Source organism: Pongo pygmaeus, chromosome 17, assembly GCF_028885625.2.
Source record: "Pongo pygmaeus isolate AG05252 chromosome 17, NHGRI_mPonPyg2-v2.0_pri, whole genome shotgun sequence".
Taxonomy (NCBI): Eukaryota; Metazoa; Chordata; class Mammalia; order Primates; family Hominidae; genus Pongo; species Pongo pygmaeus.
Window position 1 is genome coordinate 71,028,071 of NC_072390.2, and position 25,647 is coordinate 71,053,717.

Genomic DNA, 25,647 nt, shown 5'->3' on the forward strand with positions numbered 1-25,647 from the left:
CATGAGGGTTTATTCTGCAAGTTTGACCACAGTATAAGAAAATGATTCAAATAGGAAGTGATGGTATCTGCAGATGAACTGGCTTCTGCCCTTGAGGATTTCCACTTTGTCAGCTTTGATCCAGCCTCTTCCCTTCTCCATTCCCTGTGCTTGAGCTTTGGTGCTTTGTTTGTTTGTTTTTCTACCATACCTGGCTTTTGGAGATACATGGATTCAAGCCTTCTTTTCATTATGATTAAATTATCATGTCTTTAATTTCAACTGAGACTATATAAGAATTGATAAATGGAAAAAAATTTTAAACACACCAATACTCCCCATATTACCAAATCACACAATGCAAAAACAATTTTTTAAATTCAAATTTAGGTGAAGGACTGTTTCAATGGACTTGTCTGGCACAGCTTTTGGGTACTCCATCTTCAAATTATTTTATTATTTCCTCCACTTCTAAAGTAGGTTCTAAATATCCTTGTATGACAAATTGTGGAAACAATCCTGGTTTGAAGGTCACAAAAGTTCAGGGCTTAGCTCTGTCACTGTTCTGACCTTGGGAAATCTCCTGACCTAATAACAAGTGTGTTATGGTTTAATTATGCCACCCGAAAAAGCATGTGTTGAAACTTAATCCCCACTGCAACCAGTGTTGAAAGGTTGGACCTTTAAGAGGTGACTAGGTCATGAGGGGTCTTCCCTCATGAATGGATCAATGCTGTTATCGATAGAGTGTTTTTGCGATAAAAGGGTGAGCTTGACCCCCTTTCCTTTTCTTGCTCTCTTGCTCTCTCACACTCTCTTGCCCTTTATTTTCCTCCACGAGATGATGCAGCATGAAAGCCCTTGCCAGATGCTGGTGCCATGCTCTTGAACTTCCCAGACTCCAGAGCTGTGAGCCAAATAAACATCCATTAATTATAAATTACCCAGGCCATGGTATTCTGCTACAGATGCACAAAGCAGACTAAAATGAATGGCAACCTGCTCTGAATGCATGCTGTGAATCAGGCACCATGCCAAATGCCTCATATGCATGTTCTCACTTAATCCTCACAAGAGCACCATGAGGTAGGTTCTCTTAGTAACTCCATTTATAGCTGAAGCCATTGAGGTCACCTGCCCATAGCCAAGTGATTAGAAGAAGGAGAGGTCCTCTGACTGCAGAGCCCAGGTCCTTTACCTGCAAACTCTGTTGGAAATCTCAACCACTTTGACCTCCAGCCTCATTGGCCACCAGTCTTTTGTTTTCTCCTATCTCAAATGAGGCCACTATTACATTAACATTCTATAATGAGTTTGTGTGTGTGTGCCTGTGAGTGCATGTGAAATTTAAGTTCCAGTGAAGACAATAAGGAATTTGCATCTGCTTCTAGGGAAAATAAACAAAGATACTATTCTACCATACTTGGAGATAATGGCTGATCATTTATACATACACATGGTTTTCAAAATTAGAAAATAAAAGCTGTTATTGTGCAGATTTTATTATTTCTACAAATTACCAAAATATTAGTATCTATTAAAAAAGTCAATCAGCTTAGTAAATAAGCCTTACCAATCCAATCAGTTTGAAATTCTGCATTAGAAAATTAAGATGTTAGCCCACAAAGAGCTTCCAACTCAGGGATATTGGGCCTCTCTGCAAAGAAAGAATGTTAAAAACATGTGCATAGCAGTTTGCAATCAGAATCTTCTACATAACAAGGTTTTTAAATCACTTGCCAACTCCCCCAAAAACACCCCATAGCCTTCTCATTTACTTCTTTTTGTTTACTTCTTTCTCTTTCTTATTCTTGATGCCTGCCTAAACCCTACTTGTTTGATTTTTGGGATGTAAGACACAGTTTTTATTCTCCTTCTCCTAAGTCTTTCCCTCAGTTGACCAACCCAGTCTATGGGATATGTAAGCTTCCTCTTCCAAAGTCTTTGGACTCTATGCAGTGGTTTCCTTTCACTGAGCACTCATCCTTTACTGCCTGTTTTGTTAATTGAGAGTCATATGAATGTAGGAATCAACTCTTTGTATTTGCCACTGTTTTAAACTTATCTTCTTGCATATAGCGTCAATCATCTATGAATATGAGTGATATCTACATGTGCATAAATATAGGACAAATATAGTTGCATGCTCCATATAATTATGTGTACATTTTCTTAGTATTTGTTTGAGTTCAAGAAACAGAAATCTACTCTACTTAATTTAAGACCAGAGGGATTTGTTATAACGATACAGGGATATCACAAAGAACCTCAGTGCAGGAAGTACAGCCAGTCCTCTGAAGACTGAACTGGGGCCGGGAAAATCATCAGAAGCTAAGCAGCTACTTTCTCAGTCTCTTTTTTCTCTCTGGGGCCACATGATCTACCATCTGCTCCATTCTCTTGCTTTTCTCAGCAGACAGTCTCTCTCTGCACCAAGTTTTCATGGGCCAGGGAGCACCATGACCTCTAGTCTCTTGTCTCATAGTTCATATTCTTAAGAGAAAGAATCTGAATGGCCCAGGTCATGGGTCAGGTTTGCAGCCCTGGTCCCCCATCAACTGTGGCCAAAGAGGAGTAAAATCTCATGGCAAGACAAGGCAGGAGAGGCCCAGACCTTCAGCAGTGGCAAGGAGTTGGTAGGGGTGCTGTTCTAAAGACAGGAATGTATATATACATATTGCTTTCTTTTAAAAACAATGCTGATCATATACAGTGTGTGTGTGTGTGTGCGTGTGTGTAAAATGAACAAGCGAGCTAGTTAATACTTAAAAATTTTGCTTGTAAGTTTTATGCTAAAGAAAAATGAGAAATGAGTTTTTTTTCTAATGGGAAAATAAAAGAGATTAAGTCGTTGGAGGCTTGTAAGGACAGAGAGATGAAAATAGGATATAAAATTCAATAGAAAAGCACTCTTTTTGAAAATGTTATTTAAGAAAGAAAATTCTGACATCTACATGCAGGGTGGGAAGGCTCTGGAAACAACAGTCGGCAGGCAGCCCATTTGGAGTTTAAATTTTATAATCTTCTGTTCATAATATAGAACCAGACCACAAAGGTTTAAAGAGTGTAGGCTAAGTGTCCCTCACTCAGCAGACAGCATCTCGTTGTAGATATTTAAAGATTAAAAGCAGAGGCAGTTAGTCAACTGTGTAATATTTACTGATTTGAGCAGCTCTACCATACAGACATCTTACACATAAATTTAACTCTTATTATTGTGCTGCCCTTTTCCAAGAAAGGGTAAAGTAGATTTGTAGGAGCACTTAACACATGTAAATCCCCCACTCTTTAAACCAAAGCGCCTTGTATTAAAGAGCTACATAAATTTTACAAGTATTCTGTCCTTTCGAGATCATAGATCTATTCTTTCCTGTACCACAATTAAAGCGATGCCTCTTTGTAAGCCAGTTCCATGAACCCTGATGGAAGATATCTCACAAAAGACACCGCTTTTGCTAAGTGCATAATTGCACTGAGGATATAAGGATGTGCAGAGGTTCCAGGCTGGGGCATTCTCAAGGCTCTATCAGCAAAGAGCTCACTGTTTCATTGTCCACTGCAGCCTTCTTTGAACTTTATTTACTCATTTAATGTGCTTCAAAAAGAAAAAAAAAAAGACTAGCTTTAAAAAATGATTTAAAGCATGACTTCCTTCACACAGCTAATAGTCCATGAAACAGCTTAGTACTTATAAAAGAATGCTCAAATTGATAGCGATAGAATCTGAAATGCTATATTTTTCCACTGATAAGGTACAACCTAGCCAGAGATCATGTGATTTTTATCTATCTCATCAACAGTATGTTTTCCCAAACTTTGTTCCAAAGGAAGCAAAAGTTGTATTTTAAATTGAAAGTGGTCAGTGCCAAATGATTTGATGGATCAGCTGGAATGATTAAAAATGTATTTTGTGAAAGAGGTTAATAACAATTATTTTGACCAAATTCTTGGAAAATCATATAGTGACTGCATACATTTCTACCGGAAAAATAGCAAGTAAGAGATTTAACAGTTTTATCTAATCAGGCTTAGATAGTATTTATGAGAAAAGTTGTTTTCGGTTTGGCAAAGTCAGCTTTGAAATTCAACTGTTTCTAGACTCAATGATTTCAACTTGTGCTATGTGATATCTATGTCTCCCAAGAGATTAAATATAAAATCATGAGCTTTGAAATATGTTTCCTAAATAATATTCCATAACAGAATTTTTGTTGAGTACACAGTGTTTCATCATATGGTTCTTTGTCTTAATTTATTATTATTATTTATTTAGCTCATCACTGATTGTTAGACATTTTTATATTTGCTAATCTTTCCCTTATTATAAATAATTCTGTAGTGGATATCCTCGTAGATAAGTAATGTCCTTTAAACTTGTGCCTCTGGCTCCACTCTCCCTCGGCTCCAGTCAATCTATTCCACACCCCTGACTTATTAATCATGAAGATTATTCTTCTGGAAACAACATTTTGTTGAAAACAGGATGGTCAGATATTCTGGCTGTGCCCAGAGCCTCCACAATGTAGTTTTAACCTCCTGTTTCTTCATGATTGCCTGGTGATTCCCCAAGGTTCTGCTACTTAAAGTTTGGCTACAACTACCAGCTGATTTTTACACTACAATCCAAACCACTTTTTCTCAGAGGGAGAGGGATTGGTTGGGAGAAGGGAGTCCACCAGAGTCCTTCCTGGAGATCTTTGGAAGAGAAGACCATGAAAGAAAAACCGTTCTCTCTTCAGAGAGAGAACAGTGAGGATGTAATATGTAAACTTTGGCAACTTAAGCAGCCATGTTTTCTGCCAGGTGAACACTGGAAGAGGAGAAAGTTTGCCTGCAGAGGGAGAAGAATGAGCACAGGTAGAGAGGAGTGTGTGTGTGTGTAGGGGGAGACACAGAGAAAGAAACTTTCTGATAAACATTCTAACAGAGATGAAAAGAAAGAGAAAGAGGAATCAAAGTGGCCCTTCCCTGGATGCATACCAGGAGAGAGGAGCAGCAGGGATGTGGGAGGGGAAATTCAACTCCTAGGAAGTAGTTGAATGAGAAAATTAGATCTGCTCACCTCTTTACTGCTGCCCTGCACACCAAGATCAGAGTTGGACTGAGGAGTGGACCACTCAAACGGGTACATGGTACACTAATGCACAAATGCATTCAAGTGCTCTTAGGAATATCTTACTGACACTGGAAAATCCCCAGGGGTATTCCAATGACACCAGAAATGTCGCAAGATGGAGCAAATTGCATTTCTAATACTCTTCTCAGGGAGACTCTGACATGCGGAGGGAAGGGATTCTTTGGCGAGCTGCTTGGAAGGCAGATGCGTTCCCCTATGAGACATGCTTGAGGTCAACAGATGGTCTTTAAATAACCTTCAAACGAGACTGGGTCATCTTAAAATCAGGGTTCTCATGGAGCTTGGGGCCAAAGCTGAATTTATTTGGGAAGGAAGATCTTTGAGTGCTGCCACCCACTGCCTTTTCTCTGCCCTTCCCTTCATATAACAACCTACTCTTGTTCTTTTCTGAACATATTTAGAGACTATCAATTTGAAGGCATGCAGAATTAAAAGCCTGCCTAGAGCCCCCTTCTTTTATCCTCTGGAGGACACCCACATATCTGGCCTTGAGTGATTGTTTCCTCTTCTATATTTTTTCTTGCACTCTTCTCTTATCTCTGCATGATGCTTTTTTCAAGGACTAGTTTACATTCTATATATGTTAGCCCAGTGGTTCCATCTAAGCCACCACGGACACCAACCTTGAACCCTCTGCAGAAGAGCTAATGAGAACTAGAGAGGCAACAAATCTGTACTCTAGATGTGATTCCTGCAAATGCTAGTTGGCACAAGGGCATCCATGCTATTAGCTGGCAGTGAAAAGCAGGTGTATCTCCTGTGGAGTAAGGTGTCATATGAACAGACAACATCTATGACCACAGGACACTTTAATTCCTCTGGAAGACCCAGACCAGAAAGTTTGCACAAGACATCTACATTGTCACAATTAGCTGCCATTCTTATTATTTAAATCAACTTCTAAATGGCCACTTGAGTTTTGACAAAAATCTGTTCTAGAATTTAGCAAATGCAGAGAATGAAAAGAAATTCTGTCGCAGAGCCCAGTCTCTAAAGGCAGCAGGTGGGAGCCGGTTGAATGGTAGACATCCCCTAACTCTGGGCTGTGCCCATGCTGCCAACTCCTCAATATTATCATGAAGAGGGTGAAAAGAAGAAAATACATTTGGCAGTTTAAATCAGATAATTATTTTTTAAAAAGGTATGCTGAATATAGCTCCCAGGTTTGATCCATCTGTTTAAACTTAAATAAAAGAGCGTCACTCCTCAACTGACCATGCTACATGATGAATATGCTCTTGAAATGAATGCTTTCAGATGGTTTCCTTTTATGAAACGTGCACAAAGATGTGTACTGTGGTGGTGCAGTTGGCCTTGTAAGACATCTGGCTACAACATGTGCCTCATTAAGTTACACCTGTAAGTGTGGGGTCATTTTTTATGCCAGTAATATTAATAATAAAGGGTTCATTGAATAGGATTATTAATGGTGCCAGGTGGAGGATGTAGTATTACTTACAGCCTGGTAGGGGATTGGCTAATGTCTCCTCCCACCAACGTTTCTGGTTTCATGTTTATAGACAGAGCCCTCCAGATGATGGCTGGCAATGTAGCCATTGAGAAAATGAATTCTCCGTTTCCCATCAGCAAGAGAATGTACAACAGTTGGTAGAGAATTTGAATGAATCTATTTTCTAATTTTGAATGTATAATCTTGTGGAAGAGCAAGTAAGATATTTACCAATTAATTCAAGAAATTAAAAAGTCACTTTCAAAGTTTCACTTTCCCCTAACTTAAATGGAAACTTTTCAACCCTAGCCATCTCCTATCACTTCTTATTTCAAGAGACATTCATCTCTGCGTTTTCCCTTTGTGGTCACAAACTGCAAATCAAAAGGAAAAAAACTGAGAAGAAATCTAAAACCTTTCCTTCCTTCTGTGGAATGTTTGCCTTTGCTGTTTTACAATGCAAGACTTGTAACAGAAGGAAATGGAGGCTCAAGGTAGGGCACTTTTTAATGCGCATTATTACAGGTGTTAGCATGTCTGGTAAATTCAAAGTATTGTTTGATTTGGCAACCAGATCCCAAGACTTAGAATACCAACTCATGTTTTAGTTTCAGATTACATGCAACTAGAATAAATTTTTAAATTTAACGAGGCAGTTGTTGAATGTTAATTAAATTGCATTTGAGTAATAAAATCCAATTGATTGCTAAGAGTATGCTAAGGCATAATAGAAAAATTGTCTTTTACATATCTTTAGCCATTCATAAATACACACTCACATATCTATTTGTGCAGAAACAATAAACTAATGAAAACAGTTAAAAATCTATTTGTATCTCACTTTACAGTTTAGAACTGATCTTTTTTACATACATTATATTAACAGCTCTGTGAGGTAGGTGGTGGTGTTATCTTCGTTTTGCTGAGAAGAAAACTGAAGTTCAGAGACTGATATTCTCAAGATACACACTTAGCAAGTGGCCTCTGCAAAACTGAAACCCTCCCTCATTGAATCTAAACTTTTATGTTGTTCCACTCCACCATCTGTTTCCCCTTTCCCAGCCAATTAACTCCCCTCAAGAAAAATCCTAAAATCCAGGAACGACTTCCACTGCCACCTCGTTTTAGTATAAAGACATTTACATAATCTGGATGAATCTCATCGAGTTAATGATGAGTGGAGAAAGACAGCCACGAAGAATACATACGGTACAGTTTCATTTCTGGGAAGTTGAAGTCAGTCAAAACTAACCCAAGGTGACAGAAGTCAGAACAGTGGTTACCTCTGGGGAGAGGGTATTGACTAAGAGCACGAGGGTGTCTTCTGGGGTGTGAGAATATTCTGTATCTTGTTATAAGTGGTGATGACTCACATGTATGCGTGTAAAAGCTTAGCAGAACACAAGATTTATAAAGTTTGTTGTAACTCTATCATATATCAATAAAAAATTAATTTTAAAAAGAGCTTATTGCATCAAATATGTACTAAATGTCCCTGAAATGTGTCCCCTTATATTTTTTTATTTTGGGAAAAAGAATCATACCCTATTCTAGATTCCCTAGGCTTTCTCATGCCTCTACTATCTATTCTCATTGTGCCTAGCTATTTCTTCTATCATTAATCATAGTATTTTATAATTGTCTGAATACATGGCTGTCTGTTTCTCAATGGGCAGAGAGCACTTGTTCCTTGTGTCCATGTTCCCAGCATCTAGCACGATATCCGGCATGAAATACTTAATAAATGCTTCTCGAGAAGTGAAAAAATGGATGAATGGATGGGCCAAATGACTTTTTTGTTGTTTTATACCTTAGACCTAGGATAAGGGTTATATTAGGATGTACTGTAAGATCAGGAAATCAGACATCAGATGGCACTTTCCAAAAAGTCCTGGGTCATTGCCTTTCAAAGCTGGCTATAGTTAAACCACCATCACTACACCACCAATCCAGAGATATAAGCTCTAATGAGACCATTTCCACTGTTGGGATCTGATTGCCTCCTTTCTAGACCTTTCTATTACATGGCTTCCCCTGCTTACGCCAAAGAGAAGCCCTCAACTCTAATCTCTTCTGTATTTATTCCTGCCTAGCTCCCAGCCCTTTGTCCAATTCTGTCCTAAATTTCTTTGTAGTGGAAAGTTTGTTCACACCCTGCCCAAAACAAAGAGGAAACCAAAATCCTGCATTCAGCACTCCAGCTTCATTTTTATCAGTCGCTTTCATCAGCCTTTTTTATTTGTCTGAGTTCCAAGTTTAGAAGAAGCAAATGTCACCATTATCCTAATTTTGAATAGTAGCCTCTCCTGTTGAAGGTTTCCAATTTCTGTTCTGCTTTTTGTTTGCTTCTTAGGTTTGTGGTTTTCCTTCTATTGAGACTGGCCTTTAACATAACTGTGAAGAAAGCATCTTGTCCTGGGTACATCCTTTCTTTTCCTTTTCTCCAACTGTTTTATTCTTTGAGTTGCAGATTATGTCAAAAGCACGCCAAATGAGGCTACCCAATTCCAGGAGAATACTTGGGTTAGGTGGTGCTCTAGTAAGAGAATAGTTGGAGTGTGCATTTTATCTTCTCGGCTCAAGCCTACTCAGTTGACTTGTTTACTATTGTCATCTCTACAACCTGCTCTTCACTTGGAGTGAAAATTCTCTAGATTATGTTTCTTTTGCGGGCCTGGTATGAAGGCTCTGCTGCTGTTTTGGAGCAAATAAACAGCCATCAACAAGTACTAGCATTCACCTGTCTGGTAAATGCTTCTGAAGATGGTGATTCTCCAAGGCCATGCCTCCTAAAACACTGTGCTTTTGTTCTGCTCTGATAGTCTTCATGAAGTTGCTCGGGTTGTGTATATATTCAGCACTTTATAGGGTTTGTACTCTTTGTGCTCTGGGCAGAAATACCAGGCAGTGAAATGCAGAAATCATAAAAATGCCCTGGAGGGTTATAGAAGTGATGGGATTTGGGGACTGAGGATAAACCTATCTGCTCTTCTTTTTCCACTTATACTCTTTAATGACTTATCTGGGCACTACAATGGGGGTAAAGAAGGAGAGAAAAGAGCAAGTAGGAGGTAAATTAGCACAGAAAAGAGAAGGAAGATATAGTTCAAATATAAATGTTACAATTTTGTGTGGTGCTCATTCCAGAGTCTGGTTAGCCCAGAGAGCATATTGGGGTTGCTCCCTCCACTCCATTTAAGCAAAACCCTCAATATTTGTCCCACACATCCTAGCTAGGGCACCCTGTGAAGACTAAAGACTATAGTGTCAAATTATCTAGTGCAGGATTGAGAGTCAGAGGGGATTGTATTCAAGTTCTGGCAACTTCTTCCTGAAAAGATTGAGTCTCCTCTCTAAGCCCCAACTTCCTCATCGTAAAATTAGAATAATAATTTAAAAGTCACCACAAACCTGTTTTTAAGTGTCAGTTGGGATGTTATTTAAGAAAAAGTACTATAAATGGAAAAACATTGCATATATCTTCAAATATTAATTGTGATTATCCTGCCTCTTGCTGGCTGCTTACAGTAATTCAGAAAATTACTGAGAATTTTCCTTTCATTGGTCAGGCCTATGCAAGAATGATTCCAAGCCAGGAAATTATTCTGCCTAGTTAAATGTGGTTGAACGTGTAGGCTGGTGGGGTAGTCAGAGATGGGGGCTTGGGGGTTACAGAAAGTGGTATTAAATGAGGTAGTCTAGTATTTTCTCTACTCTGGGGCTAAGGGGTTTCCTTGCCAGTCATTAGGCATAGATCCATTTTCTAGACACTGGGATATTTAGTAACTCTGTGATTTTTCAAAATTGATGGCAGCTAATTCTTAAAATAACACTTTAATGGGTTAACAGCCAATGAAGGAGAGCTATGTTGATTAAACCTCCCTTACAAACATGTTTGATGATTATGAGAGTAAGGCACTGCATAGATTGCCTTTAAGGTATTGTTAAATTTAAAATGTGTGAAACGTTGTCTGAAAGAGGAACCCAGTGCATTCTCCCTGCTCTGTGCTCCTCCAGCCCTGACTTGAAATGAGACATGGCTTGATTGTTATGGTGGCTGCACAGTCTTTCAGCACATCTTCTACCCTAAATATGGAGGCAGCAGGAACCCCAGAATGTCAAACCAGGAAACCAAATCCAGCTTGAAGCCATTCTGTTATCAAAGTGATGCTTCCTTGCTCAAAAGAATGCCTCCAGGCCAGCAACACAGATCTTAAGCAGAGGTGAAACCACATCCTCCCAATTTCTGCTCGTCCGGTGGGATCAGTGCACAGCCGAATAGGGTGAGTATGAGAGGATAAAGATGGCACAAAGAAAAGAGAGTAGGGTCTGGTAGGTGCTCCAGGATAAGCACTAGAGGAGACTCTATGACTGGAGGGGCCTGATGAGCCTGCCTCGACTTGCTTCTTCCCTTTGGAAAGTACAGCAAAGAGGAACAGGGAAGAGAAAGGTTAAAAAATCCATTTGTGGATGGATTTTTAAAAAATATTGGGGAGTGAGTCAAAGATGATCTTAGGAACAGAGATTACTTCCTTCTTTTAGCTACATTTTCTAAAAGTCAGGGGGCGGAAGAAAAGGGAAGGAACATTTATTATGTGCCAACTTGGTGCCAGACATTCTGCTTGCACTTTTAACTTTACCTAATTTAAACTTCCTAGGAATCATAGTAGGTTTTTTAATCCCCCTGTTTCCATATGAAGAAACCAAGGTCCATGGAGTTTCAGTTACCTAAAGTCACACGTGCTGCAGCCAGGTCCTACCAGATGTGCCTGCCTGCAAGGCACTCTACCATATTGCCCCTCCGTGCTTATGACTTCCCTGGTATTTCCAAAGGTCTAGAAATAGGGCTAGCAACATATGCTTTGATATGTTGTTCCTTAGGATTTTCAGGGACTAAAAAAGGGCAAACCAAATATTCATAAATGCAAATTATTTATGTAGATAAACCAAACGCATTTTTGTGAAAATCAATTAAAATTATTATCAATTAAAATTAATTGTTAAATCAATTAAAATTATTTCACAAAAATTGATTTTTGTGAAAATCAATTAAAATTCTACAAGGCAATAATTTTCTGAACAGTAGTGTGTAACTAACAACTGCTAAAAAAACTGATCATATAAATTAAAGCCTAGCCCTCAAATTGGGCTGACTTCTAACAGCTTCAAGGTGGCCCCAGGATTTACAAATTGAGTGACCAGGTTTCAGAGACCTCTTCAGGTTCAAATAAGATTTACACCCAGACTTAACACATAACTTATGCCTGGAGATAGAATCTCATTTGGGGTGGGGGATGGGAAATGTGTGTGCACAAAAATTATATTTCATTCTGGGTTTACCCTAGGGCAATTTTTGGAGTTAGTTTACCTTAATATAGTTAGAAGAAGTTTAACTCTACTCCTGTACAAGTCCCAGCTTTGCTGAATACCATCTTCAAGCGTAACCTCAGTTGTGGGAAACTAAATACGTAAGTGACCAATGGCTAGACCATATATAAAATTAGAACTTTGATCCACAATCTGGAGCAAGCTCTCCAGGAAACCAACTTTTTATCTACTATAAACAACCTAGAAAGCCAGCCTGCTAGAAGTCAGACTTGCAGGAAGCCAGACTGCTGTCTCTAGTGACAATCTAGGAAGCTATACAATAACCTCTGTAGCAATCAGCTCCAAGTGGCCAGAATTTGTTTAATAACTGGCAGCTTTCCTATTTTTTGTCCCTGTTTCCAACTTAGGACCAATAAGAGGAAGCCAAATACGCACCTCTAATTAATCACATAGCACACCCCACTTCTAGTTAGGCTGCTTCCAACTTTTCCATTTCAACAGGCTCTAATTGTGGCATACCTGAAGCTTTCCCTCTTTTCCACTCTAAAGCTTTCCCGTTCCTGCCTGCCTTTGAGTCTCTGCCAAAATTCAGGTGCTGGTGGATGACCCCCTTGCTGTAGCACGCTCTCAATAAAGAGGCTTTGCTTTTTGCTTCTTGTTGCTTTTCTCTTTTTGTTACAACTTGCACAGTTGCATCATCCCATCTTCACGTGGAGCAGCTCCTTTGATATAGGACAGACTGAAGACATACATTGCACATTGCAGATGAGGAAACTGAGGTCCAAGGAGGCCAGTGATTCTCCTTGGGTAGAACGTGGTATAGTCAGAAGCCCACCTCAGAATCACAGGTGTCCTGACTCCTGCCCATTATTTCACCACTACTCTCTGCTGCCTCCCAGCTGAGATTTTAAGGAGGTGGGAGGAGGAGTTGATGAGAAATTAGAGTATGAATCATGATTCTGTGGAAGATAACGCTGTGGTTCCATTCACCACATTTCTAAAATGGGGTGAAAAGACCTCTTTGTTGGAGAGAACAGAACCCAAAAAGTAATCCCCCCTTCCCTTCCCCTGGCATGGAAAATTTAGAAGTGTCTCTTGGGGTTTATACCTCTTCTAGGCTTGCAAGCCAAAGCTGGTCCTCCACCCTGCAACCAATTTTCAAGAGCAAAATATTTCTTTCCTGTTTGCTTGTTTGTTTATTTGCCTCTTAAAAAGACAAACAAGCAAACAGGAATGAAAAAGAAATCCTAAATTCCTGCTTTTAGGTTAGCCCTGAAATGCATTAATCTCTTTCACTTGATGTAGCTCACTTTCGTTCTTCCATTTTAATGGAATATCTTAGGAGGAAAAAAACTCAAATAACCAATAACAGTTTACAGCTTTGACGCAGAGCACTAAAGTTGTTTTTCTATGAATATAGATTATTACATTTTTTTAAACCAAGTAAACAGATGCATAAAAATGCATTATTTCAGGAGCATAAGAAAACCTGCAATAAGTGTAGTGCTTTTAATTTGCTTTTATGATTACTTGTAATTAATTAGCATCAAAAGTAAATTATCAACATTTGAAATTGTAGTATGAGATGTGAGCAGGGTACTCCATGAATGATTGACTGGTTCATCTTTATATCAAGGTAGGGAAAAGAATGATCTTTTCTTTGACTTTTTTTTTAAACTATGCTTAAATGAAAGTGCCAAAAGTCAGTAGCAGCACAGAGGAAGAAATTTTAAAACAACTGATAAGGAAGGTCCAGTTTGTCAAATGAAAAATGATGTCAAGGGTTAAAAATGATACACATTACCAGCCTCATAACAGGATTAGAGTTGTCTAAGAACAGAAATTTCTTTTTTAGAAAATATGAATAAAAACGGAATAGCTCTGCTAATTGAAGGAGGTTCATATACTTTCTCCAAACCATCACTTTCAACCATAAAAACGAAGACATTTTACAGGTGTTGGTATTTTTTTTTTTAACCAACTCTGGTTGTTTGTCACCATCCCTTTTCCTTTTAAGATTAATGATGAAATTACTTACTGTAGCTTTGGTCAACTTAAAACTAACCAATAGGTTCCAAGGAGTGATACACTTGACCTCTTTCTGCATCCTCTGACATTTGCTGCCCCAGCACACCCTGCCCTGAGCTGGTTCTTCCTGAGAGAGTGCCAACAAGAAAGAAAAATGGATATTTAGTAAGCAGACTGTTTTTTTCATCTGAGAAGAATATGTGCAGGGATTTAGAGGACTCACCCACGTCTCTTTTATTAACAAGAACGTACTTGAACTGAGAATTCAATCTCTGCAATACAAATAGAATTCACCAACAGAAGGGAAGGGAGGGGAAAAAAATAAGATTAAAAACCCACAGTCTTCCTTCTTGCTTAGCAGCCCTCCTAAGAGTTAGGGGCTTTCACAATGGGATTACGGAGCTTCCAACAAAATTAAATAAAATAAATAGATTCACTTCTAACAAGTTTCATTCCATGGCAGACCCTCAAAAGACACACATTTTTTAAATTATTATTTTGGGGAAGTTATCTGAAATGAAACTCTGGCTGTATTTTTCTAAATAATCCACTGGGAAGAATAAAAAGCATTCCACGTTCATAGGGAGCTGGGGATAGATTTACACTTATGGTTACTTCAATATTGATAAGAGAATATAAAGTAAACTGCTTCCCAATGAAGACACAGTCAAAGGCTCAGGGACATTCTTGATTATCTTGTCCTCTTCCTCTAGGGATTCTAGTCCAGGTAACTATTCTGCTACTGGTGACCTATGCTGGTTACTAAGGAACAACATCAGAGTTAACAATCCCCAAAGGCAAAGTGTTAAATCAAACCAAGGATATCTGCATTGCAGTTACTGTACTAGAAAAATTCTCTACTAAATCCCACTAAAATAACAAATATTAATCAAAGTTCAAGCTATATCAACAGCATTCTTGCTTAATTGTTGAAATTAATAGTTTATCACAAGCATTGAGTTGCTCTAGTCTCTCTCATCCACCACTGCTGGAAATGGGAATTGGAGAAAACTGAAGAATTCATAAAATTCCTAGCCAGATTATTTTTACACTGAGATTTTCCATTCTGTGTTACCAACAATGAACACACATTCCCTTTTCCCCAAGATTGCTACCTGCCAAATCTGTCTTTGGGAGGTCACAGCACCCTTTCTCAAATACAGTGTTCAGGGGCACATACTGAGAAGATACTGGTTATTATTTTCAGTGATTGGAGGAAAGTGGAAAGGTTATTCAAGGAAAAAACAAGGAGAAAAAACAACGCCATGACTTGTTGAGGAAGTGTGTCCATGTGCCAGGCAGCATTCACTGAAGTCACCAAAAAGGGGGAAATCCCCTGTTTTACTTCCTATCATTATTTCTATTTTGGAATGTGGGTTTCCGGTGAGAGCACATCTAGGCATTACATTATAAAGCTCTTCTCCTACAGATCCAGTGGGGCCATTTAGCTCATTGGTCACTAGATGCACATCTCTTTTTAGCTATTGGTCCTTGACTGTTACTTCTTATACAAATATGTGTGTGGGAGGGGGAGGTGATGGTGGAGTGAATAACTCAAGTCTTGACCTCCTAGGTCCACCTGAATATCAGACCCCAATGATGGGTCAAATTTCCTAGCTACAAGGCAGTGTCCAAGTATTCAGTCTACTTCAAGGCCTTTATGATACTTCAGTGGTAGGGTATGTTTGCATGCGGACTACGACAGACCAAATTATCCTTGATTTATAGTGACTAAGATTAGAATAAGGTTCCAGAAAGCCTAGCAGGGACATCCCTGGAGAATATTATTTAAAAAGCAAACTGTATTTATCACTCCATACTCTTCTACTGGGCCCTCCCCTGCAAATGCTCTGTGCCCTAAGGAAGCCGCATCTGAGGTCCAGGATTCTGGCTTTTTCGTCTCTGAGCAATTCACTCAAGTCTGTAACTCTTGAAATATTCTTCCTCTGTAAAATGGCTCTATCCTTTTACTATAACCTCTGGATTCTGCACGAAAATTTCCAGGTTTACCTAAGATTTTAACTAGATCAACTTAATGCAATAATAGATCATTTTTGTATTGTTGTGTTGCCTGCATGGGTAGCTGATATGCATTCCAGCAGGAGCTGTCTAAATATATTTTAATTTAAAAAAGTGGTCCTCAAAGGTGCTAATTCTAATTCAGAAAGGGAGTTATTTGGGGGTAGATGAGCTCTTTTAGTGCCTCCTCAACTACACTGGGATAAGTCAGTGATTACATACTCTGAATCTACAAAGTCTTGCCCTACAGGTTGATGCTCTATTAATGTAAGATGCGTGATTTCTCAGATAATTGCTTTTATCCACCACTTGATATTTACCATAGAGGCATGGTCTCAAGAATTGCTTTGAGCAACTGTCTTGTTTAAAACCAACATTGCTTTAAATCTACATATTTTAAAAAGCATAAAAGCATACGAGTCATATTTTACCCATTTCCGATTTATAAAGTGCCTGGAGGCACTTTTTACCATAAAGATTTTTGCAATACAGATATGCAAGTTTCCTCTCCTACTTTAGAATAAATGACTGGTGGCTAAGACTTTCTTCCAAATACTTTTACGTAAGCATTTTATAATCCTTTTAAATGTTCCTTTTTACAAAATTTCTTTCTAAGTTACACTTCTCCTTCTTAATAGTATATGAACCTCAATATGAACATTTGAATACTTTTTTCCTTGCTCTTCAATTTTCATACTTCAATTGCTAATTTCCTATACCTTTCTGCTTTCTCCTCTCTTTTGTCCTTTTCTTCCTTTGATGACTTCTGAAAGACACTGATGATAATCTTTCTCATTTCTCCAAACAGTGTTCTTTCATTGGTGTTAAATTGTAGATAGTTGAGGTATCACAACTTGCTTGACATTGCATCCTTTGCTCTAAGGAACACTAGAGACAGAGAGAATGGTGATAGAGCTTAGGGCTCCACTGGGGAGAAAAAAGAAGAACATTTTAGAAAGAGTGTGTGATCTGTTAAAATATGTAGCACTGAACACACATATTTTGAGGGTTAGGAAGAGTAATGTCTTTCAATACTAGATACACAAACTGTCAAAGAACACTTATGGTTCTTCCAGCCCTGATCCTTATGGTTTTGATTGATTGGGGTCATAGATGGCTTCCTTGACAAAATCCTAAAATCATGTCTATCAAACGAAACAACAATCTGGCAAGGGAATATCACAAGGTATAAATGGATTCGAAGGGCTTTAGCTTCAAAATGCAACTTGATGTGATGGTAAAGGAACTTCCAAGAATTTTAAGTGTGGTTTTCTTGGAGTACTATTAACCAGTTGCTAGAGGCAAGCTGACTGGGTCTGCTTTGCCCCAGAAGTCATAAAATTTGTTCAGGGCTCAGCATGCTATCTGCTGAAGGGTAAGAACCTTTTTCTTCCATTATCCTAAAGAGAAATCTCTGGCATTAAAATTCAGTCATTTACTCATGGTACAATTTTTTTACTTATTTCTGATTTAGATAAAGACCTTAATGATATATTTCTATGTTTTCACTGGTATGTTCTTAATTTTGTTTTCCTTTGTTCTAAAGACTAAACTTTCAGTTTCTTTTGTTTTAGTCATTTCAACATTAATGAATAGCATCTGGATTAATGACACTATTTAATTGTCTAACATAGGAACCCTGGACTCATTCTTGCTTAAAATTAATTTATTAAATCTTATAATCTTTTTGTTCCACCAGTTAAACTTCTTGTTTGTTCTACATTAAGCAATACCTGAATAGGAGTAATCCATTGGATGCTGTATGTCATCTACAAATTCTGCCCATTGACACCTTTGAGAGTTCTGTCTTCTGGGGCTACAGTGTGATGACATCAAAAACCCTCTTCTGTTGATTTAGGCACATCCAATTCCATGCTCATCAATTGTAGAAGTCAATCCTCATTAGTCAGTTGATTAGCAGCTCTTGCCCTTGCAAGTAAATTGGTGAGCCATGATCATCAGGCTAGTCCTATTCAAATGGTGTTGGGTAATTGGTAACCATAGAACCATTCAATTCTAAATTTCAAACATAGATAACTGCATTTTGCTTTCATTCTGAGGATTCAGTGGAACATAATAGATACCATAGCAATCAAAAGCTGTCTTTTAGACAGGATGAAGAACTAAAGGCAAATATTCTAATTTGGTAATCATCCTTATGACCTTTAACAATATTTATTCACAAAAGATTTGTTTTAGGAGACTAATTTATTGTCATTTTGCATTTTAAAGTTTTTTTTGTGGTGGTGGTGGTATTATTTAGCAACTGGACAATTTAACTTTGGTAACTGTAAGAGCAATCTGGTGAAAGTGATTTTAGTTAATGTCAGTAGGGCATTATAAATTAAGGGTTTATTACTCTTAGTCCTAACCTGACTCCTTTAAATGAGACACTTGGATGGTTGATACGAATAAAGAGGAAAGAACACAGGTTTTGTGTCTGTGATATATGTAGATTCAAATTAAGATTCTGCCCCTAACTCCCTGAATTAGTCTCACCTATAAAAGTGAATATTCAAACCTGTATCTCAGAGTTAAACAGTCACAGGTGCATGATAGGCGATCAAGGATAGCTTTCATTATCATTATTGTGATTTCTCCTTCTGTATAATTCCACCAATAAGAAGCCTAGGACTTCATCAGCAGACTAATCTGTACTTGAAATCTCTTGAACCCGGGAGCCAAAAGACTCATACTGTCAAGGTGACGTAGGGGTTTGTTGATTCCTAATCATCATAAGACCTAAAAGGGATAGTTTAATTTTCAATAGGCTATTTTTCTAGGGGTGGCTATTGGCTCACATTATTAGATAATCATAGTTCAATACTGTTCAATTGCTACCTATCAGAGTCATTCTTTCGTATACATATGTTGTATTTCTTACTGTGCCAGACACTGTTTTAGCCATTGAGAAGCATTAAGAAGCAGTTTACTTTCATTTTAAATGAACACTTTTCTATAGAAGTTACTGTTTATTCTTGTTTGGTTTTTATCCCTTGTTTATTTACCATTTTCAGGAATAAAGACGTGAGGGTTACAAGTAATAATATTCCATGAAATTTGCATTTTCTGCAAGTTTAACTGTTTTAAAAACTGTGATGGAAAAACTGGGAGTTCAGGAGGATTGGACCAGAGGCAAGAGCTCTCTGAACACATAATGACCTCCATGATTCAAACACACAAGTCTATCTGTCACCCAAGATAAATGTTTAGACAATTAGATAGAAATGTGCCCTGAATGCACCTTGTGTAGGCAAATGGTAAGACTGATTTTCCCCTTTTTCTTGATTGGTAAAGTCTAGAGAAGTTATCAACAGAACTTCCTCTCAAAGGAAGCAATACTTTTACATACACATACATTGCAGCAAATCCTGAACCTTGCTACTGAGGCACACAACAATTGCAGATTTGGACGCCTCTCTTGTTCAATGCTTGGCTCTGAGTGAGCAACTTCTCTGATGTTATAGGCCCATAGTTTTAAAGAAAATTAGAAACATATAATGAGTCACAGGAAGAGGAAGAAAATTTAACCCAGTGTTCTCTAAGTCCTCCTCTAAGAACTATACCCTAATCTTGCATAAAGATTTACTTCTAATTAACTTGCCAGTTAAGAGACATTCTCTCTTTTTGGCAAAAATTTGACCAAACAATCAGCTGGATATGCTGTCTAGACTTGACTCCAGCTTCCCCTCAAAAAGGTCTGTCCAGATCCTCCTGACCTAACATGTGCCTGATGAACAAAAAGACTTTAGCACAATTGCAGTTCTGTTGACCATTGTCGGTAATGGAGCTAATCAAGAAAACCAGGGGACTCATTAAAACTTTCTGCTGCATATTCATAGGCTGATTCATTTAAGAGAATTTTTTGGAGGAGTAATAGGTAGATGAAAGGCTTTAGAAATATGCAGATGACTCAAGTCTCATAACCCTGGGAGTCAGACATGCACGCACAAATTCATAATGTGAAATAGCATGTCTAATGGAACAACATTCATTAGCTAAGTTCAAAGGAAAGACTCAGATTTCACTTGGAAGAATGAGGGAAGACTTTGTATTTGCTGCTTTTCATTGTGAGCTAAGGAGTTGCCCCAGGAACCTGCGACTTTGAGTCCTTACCTAGGGATGTGAAATCTGCATGGTACACACAGGTACCTGGGCCTGGTAGAGGGGAAGGGGGGGCACATGGGGGTTTTCTGAGATTCATTCTATGCTCCACTCCGTTAGCCATGTGCCCTGGCAGGAAGGGCTGTCCACCTGAAGAAAAGGCCATGAACGATGCAGCCCTAAGGTTTCTAAGTTGGCTCTCCCTTCTGGGCATCTTTTTAAAAATTAAGTTTTGGGGTACATGTGCAGGATGTACAGGTTTTTTACATAAGTAAACATGTGCCATGGTGGTCTGCTACACCTATCACCCTATCACTTAGGTATTAAGCCCAACATGCATCAGCTCTTTTCCCTAACGCTCTCCCAGCCCTGCTCTCCCCAAATAGGCCCCAGTAAGTGTTGTTCCCCTCCTTGTGTCCCTGTGTTCTCATTGTTCAGCTCCCACTTACAAGTGAGAACATGTGGTGTTTGGTTTTCTGTTCTTGCATTAGTTTGCTGAGGGTAATGGCTTCTAGCTAAAGAAAATGTACATATATACCATGGGATACTATGCAGCCATAAAAAGTAATGAGATCATGTGCTTTGCAGGGACATGGATGAAGCTGGGCAACTTTTTCTAATTCACACAAAGGTACACTGATGTCCTCCTGGAGTTGTAGTATCTGTTACAAAGAGGGATGATCTGAAAGGCTACTTTTGCTTTGGGGAGAAGCCAGATCAAAAGCCAACAGGCTGCTCACATGAATTTTCCATCTAGAAGTCCCAGAGAAAGAATCCAGATACCAGGCCCCGAAACTGAAGCCAGATAGGAGCATACAGGTTTAAAGCTGTGGATAGAAGGTAGAAGGGGTGAATTCTCTGAACTGATTGCTGAGCTATGACTATAATGGGTGTAGGTGGCCTAGTTTGTGGGTGGGATGGGAGGTATCAGAAAGCCAGCTCAGTGGGGTCAGGTGTAAAAGAGGGGCTAAACTGGGACTGTGTGATGGAGGAAGAAAATGAGGAGAATTTCACGCAGAGAGTTCACCTCTGCAAAAACTCCATGGGATGGAAGGCTATGGCTTGATGAGTCCACACCAAGACTTCTGCAATAGCTAGGACATAGGGCACATGGATGAGGAGGGTCAGGAGCTCAGGAGTGAAGATGAAGAGGGAGACGAAGGTCAGCTCCTGAAGACAATGCCCATCCTGGTGTTCAAATCTCTCAAATGATTATCAGGATTATTATTTTCTCTTAGGGTGACATATTTGTTTCCTGTGTGCTTCCTTTTATTAAAAAATTGAATCTGTGCAACAAACCAGTTTCCCTTTTTGCTTTGGTTGTTATGACGCTCTGGGCTCTGTGGTAGACAGATCACAATGTGGCTTGCCATGTTTCATTACTATTCGGTTGGTGCAAAAGTCATTGCAGTTTTTGCCATTACTTTCAATGGATCTTGTCTTATTGCCCTTGACCTAATGCGATTCCAAGGCATCCATTGTCCTGTGTGTTAAATCACCACTAATCCCTTTTAAAAAGTTGTCAAAATATGAGTGATACATAGAAATAATATATAATAATATCTTCTAGATGACAACCAAACAGCAAATGGTTCTTGAACACCTCTGATAACTGACTCTATTACTTTGAGAAGTCAGAAGCACAAGATTTAGTTTCAACATTCAATTACCAGCTTGTAACCTACCTGAGAAAATGCCATGTGCAGATAACATGATAAGTAGTAGTACAAGGCATTATATGCAGGGTTAATATTTAATTTATTTCTACTGCTACAAGGTTACTTGCAATTAAAACATTTTAGTTCATCTCCTTTGGGTGGTATATAACTTGTGCCTGAAGCTGGCTGAGTAAGCAGCTTGCCACTCAGATCCCTTCCAACTCTCCCTGGAACACCCACCTCCATTCCCTACAATCCAGCAACTGAGGGGTTAATGCAGGGCACAGCAGGAACCTCTGCTCCCAGGACCAGGACCACCATTTGCTCTGATGAGATGAAGTCTACTATGCTCAGACTTTTATTAAACATTTTGAACATCACTCTTGAGTAAATGTTAGGTGCTAAGTGATCTGTCTCCTTGTTATAATTGCAATAAATAATAAGGGTTACTATTAGCTAATCACTTTCTATGTTCCAATTTAACATTTATAATTAGCCACTAAGATAATCTTTACTAATCTCATTTTACAATTGAAGCAAAAGGCTCACGGAGTAGAAATCACTCCATCCAGAGAGGGCACTTAGTAAGCAGAGAATCCAAGTTCCCAACCCTGCTCAGTAGGACAGACTCCATGTTTGGGAGAAGTCTTTGTTATCTTTCCTGGGACAGCAGAGAAGCAGTATGGAAAAGAGGGAGGAGATGGCTTTAAGGGTTTGGCTGAGCAGTGTGGCTGGAAGGACAGGGGACCTAAGGCACATTAGGTGGGTAGTTGAATCTGGCTTACACCCTCTTAACATGTGTTTCTGGGTTCTTCCTTTTTCAGTTGCCCTTAGTCTATCATAAATAAGAATTCGGGAAGTTGCATCCACTTTTTTTTAGGTCACTAATATACTTTATAGTAAGTTCAGCTACAGCAGAATAAATTGGGGCTTCTTGGCCCCAATAGGCACCATCCGGTTTATGAAACAAGAGTGTATGCCCTCTGGATCATTTTCCCTTACGAAATTCCTCCTTATCTGCTGCCTGGCTGCTAACTTAAGGATAATTTTCACACTTTCTATTCTAATAATTTTGTGCTGTGGATTTTCAGTTTATTTTGTTTATATTAAGAAGGGGAAAAATAACCTCTTGTAAAATACACACAGGTTTAGTCTGGCAACAGAAAAACATTCTCAGGGCAAGAGAAAGTGAGTATTTCACAGCTAAGGGAAGAATTGAGCAACTCAGATTACAATTGAAAGCTGATTAATGGGAGATTCATGTTGGAAGCAAAGAGGTTCGAAACAGAAGGAACAATCAAAGAGAAAATAGATGCTTTTGTTACCTATGCTTGTTTTTAGTTCTCGCCTCTCCTAAAAGAAGTGATGAGCAGGCTGTAATCTGTAGGCATAACATTAAAGCTGAGAAAGCTTTAGGGAAGGGTAGGAATGGTGGGTTATGAGTTCTATAAGACTTTAGATTGAAGGGTTGAAATGACAAAGATACTCACCAGTGTTATTCGATCCTGTGGTTTCATAAGGGTCTCTGGTAATTCTGAATATACCCTCCCTACCCCAACACCCAGGTAAAAGGTCAGTCTATGGCCTTATGAAAATGTTATCATTCACTGCCTCTGGTGGCCACAGTTTGTTTTCTTTCTCACTCATGTGAAAAATCCCGACGCCCTCCCATCCTCCATCTCTTGTTGCCACCCACCAGCCCTTATGTCAGTCCAGAGGCACAAACAACATCATTAAAGGGGAGGAAAAGAAAAATCCAGTACAGATTGGCTGGCTCCCTGGCCTGGGCTGGTTTAGGCAGCTCTTGGCTTAGACACCCTGCCTTCCAAACACAATCTGTTTTCAAGATTCCTGGGGAATTTCAGGTCCAAGAGAAGGTTTGGTGTTAACTTCCCCAAACTCAGCCTCCTTCCTCTCTTTCCACTCCACTAAGGCGTAGGGGAGACCCACTTGCCCAGACTCAGTTTTCAGCTTGTGGGACAAAGCTGTGTTCTTGGCTCTAGAAGAAGCTTCTGTTCTCTCCAAGCTCTATGTTGTTTCCTTTCCTCTATAACTTTGCTCCGCCAATGGGCCAAGCATGGCTCCATTCTGCTCTACCCCCAGAGGCTTTTGGAAATGGAAAAATACAAAAGATGCTGAGAGGCCACATTTAAAGAAGACAGCCACTCTTAATAGGATATACAGTCAGAAGTTCCAGAATGCGGCAGAAGCTATTCCTTTTTAGGCCCCACAATAGCACCAAGTTCTTTCTAGTGTGGATCCTGCAATTGGCAAAGTGCCAGAAAGTGCAAAAAAAAAAAAAAAATGATAGATGCAATGTAGTTTTTGAAGCACTCTGAAAAGTATTTATCTAAATGAGAAGCATCGCTCCCTTTTTTGTGTGTGGCACCATCCTATACGAAGAAGCATCTTACAGCTTTCTGTCTAGTTGGGTGGAAATCTTGTTTAAAAATAATACATTAGTTTCCTCTGAGACAGGAGAATTGCTTGGACCCGGGGTGGGGAGGTTGCAGTTAGCCGAGATCATGCCATTGCACTCCAGCCTGGGCAACAAGAGTGAAACTCTGTCTCAAAAAAAAAAAAAGTTTCTTGTTCTGTGGTTTCCATTACCCATAGTCAACTGCAGTCCAAGAATATTATCAATATAAGTAAGTAAATCAATAAGATATTTGTGAGAGACCACATTCATATAACTTTATATTGCAGTATAATGTTATTTTATTAGTAGTAGTTGTTTTCAATATCTTATTGTGCCTAATTCATAAATTAGACTTTATCATAGGTATGTATATACAGGAAAAACATAGTTATATTTAGACTTCAGTACTATTCATAGTTTCAGGCATCCTCTGAAGATGTATCCCCCACAGAAATATATCCCCCACAGAGAAGGGATGACTACTGTGTATACCTCTTTTTTTGACAGAGTCTCACTCTGTTGCTCAAGCTGGAGAGCAGTGGCACAATCTTGGCTCACTGCAACCTCTGCCTCCCAGGTTCAAGCAATTCTTCTGCCTCAGCCTCCCAAGTAGTTGGGACTACAGGTGTGCACCACCACACCTGGCTAATTTTTGTATTTTTAGTAGAAATGGGGTTTCACCATGCTGGCCAGTCTGATCTCGAACTCCTGACCTCATGATCTGCCTGCCTCAGCCTCCCAAAGTGCTGGGATTACAGACATGAGCCACCATGCCCAGCCTATACCTCTTTTTTTAGGTCAGTGTTTTTGAATATGATTCTAATGTCTCACTGGGCAGCCCTAGAAACAACATTTTCTGGGTTCTTCTGTAATAGAGGGATACCCTCAAAGGATACAACAGACCCATTGGTCCCCACCCTAAATTACCTGAGGATGCTGGTCTTTTTCAATGCTCTTGTGGCTTCTCTCATTGCCAGATTCCTTTAATACATTGTTCTGCTTCTTAAATACAGTTCTCAAGGTAAGAGTAGCACCAATTTTTTTACCTTAATAAACTTGCTTTCTTTATAAGTCAAGATCTTGTAAAACAGTTCTCTTCAATTTTAAGAATGATGGCTGTATTCAGAATGGTTGAGATTTCCAGAAGTTGGATCTTGAGACAAGCAGTGATTTTTCAGTATTACCATTCTGGCTTCCAAAAATGATGCTACAGCCACATTCTAAGGTAATATAGTAATAATAAAATATAAATATAATTTGTGAATACTAACTCTTTGTTGGTTATTGTGCCAGTTATTTTTCATTATTATTAATTGCTTCTAATGATTATCCAATACTTATATTAGTTTATTTTGTCTTCACCACAGTCCTTTGAGATATGCATCCTTTCATCTCCATTTAACAGATGAGGTAGCTAGAGCTTATAAGGCTCGAGATCATTATTAAGTCATGCAGCTGGTAAGTGATGGAGATTTCATTCAAACTCAGGTCAGCCGGACCTCAATGGTCCTGGTCCTAACTACTT

At 39.0% G+C, this 25,647-nt stretch overlaps 1 long non-coding RNA gene across 3 annotated transcripts in view; it reads right to left on the minus strand.

The window, feature by feature from the left end:
* Positions 1-233: 233 nt before the first annotated feature.
* Positions 234-25,647, minus strand: part of LOC129019083 (uncharacterized) — a 32,528-nt gene continuing 7,114 nt past the window's right edge. Inside the window, exons 2-7 of one of the 3 annotated variants that reach the window (XR_010124179.1) lie at positions 25,050-25,342; positions 17,675-17,910; positions 16,661-16,829; positions 13,933-14,049; positions 1,553-1,636; positions 234-886 (exon numbers count right to left, since the gene is read on the minus strand). This is a non-coding gene — a long non-coding RNA (uncharacterized LOC129019083). The remainder of the gene's footprint in view (positions 887-1,552; positions 1,637-13,932; positions 14,050-16,660; positions 16,830-17,674; positions 17,911-25,049; positions 25,343-25,647) is intronic. The other 2 variants (XR_008495505.1, XR_008495504.2) reach the window with 2 other exon arrangements.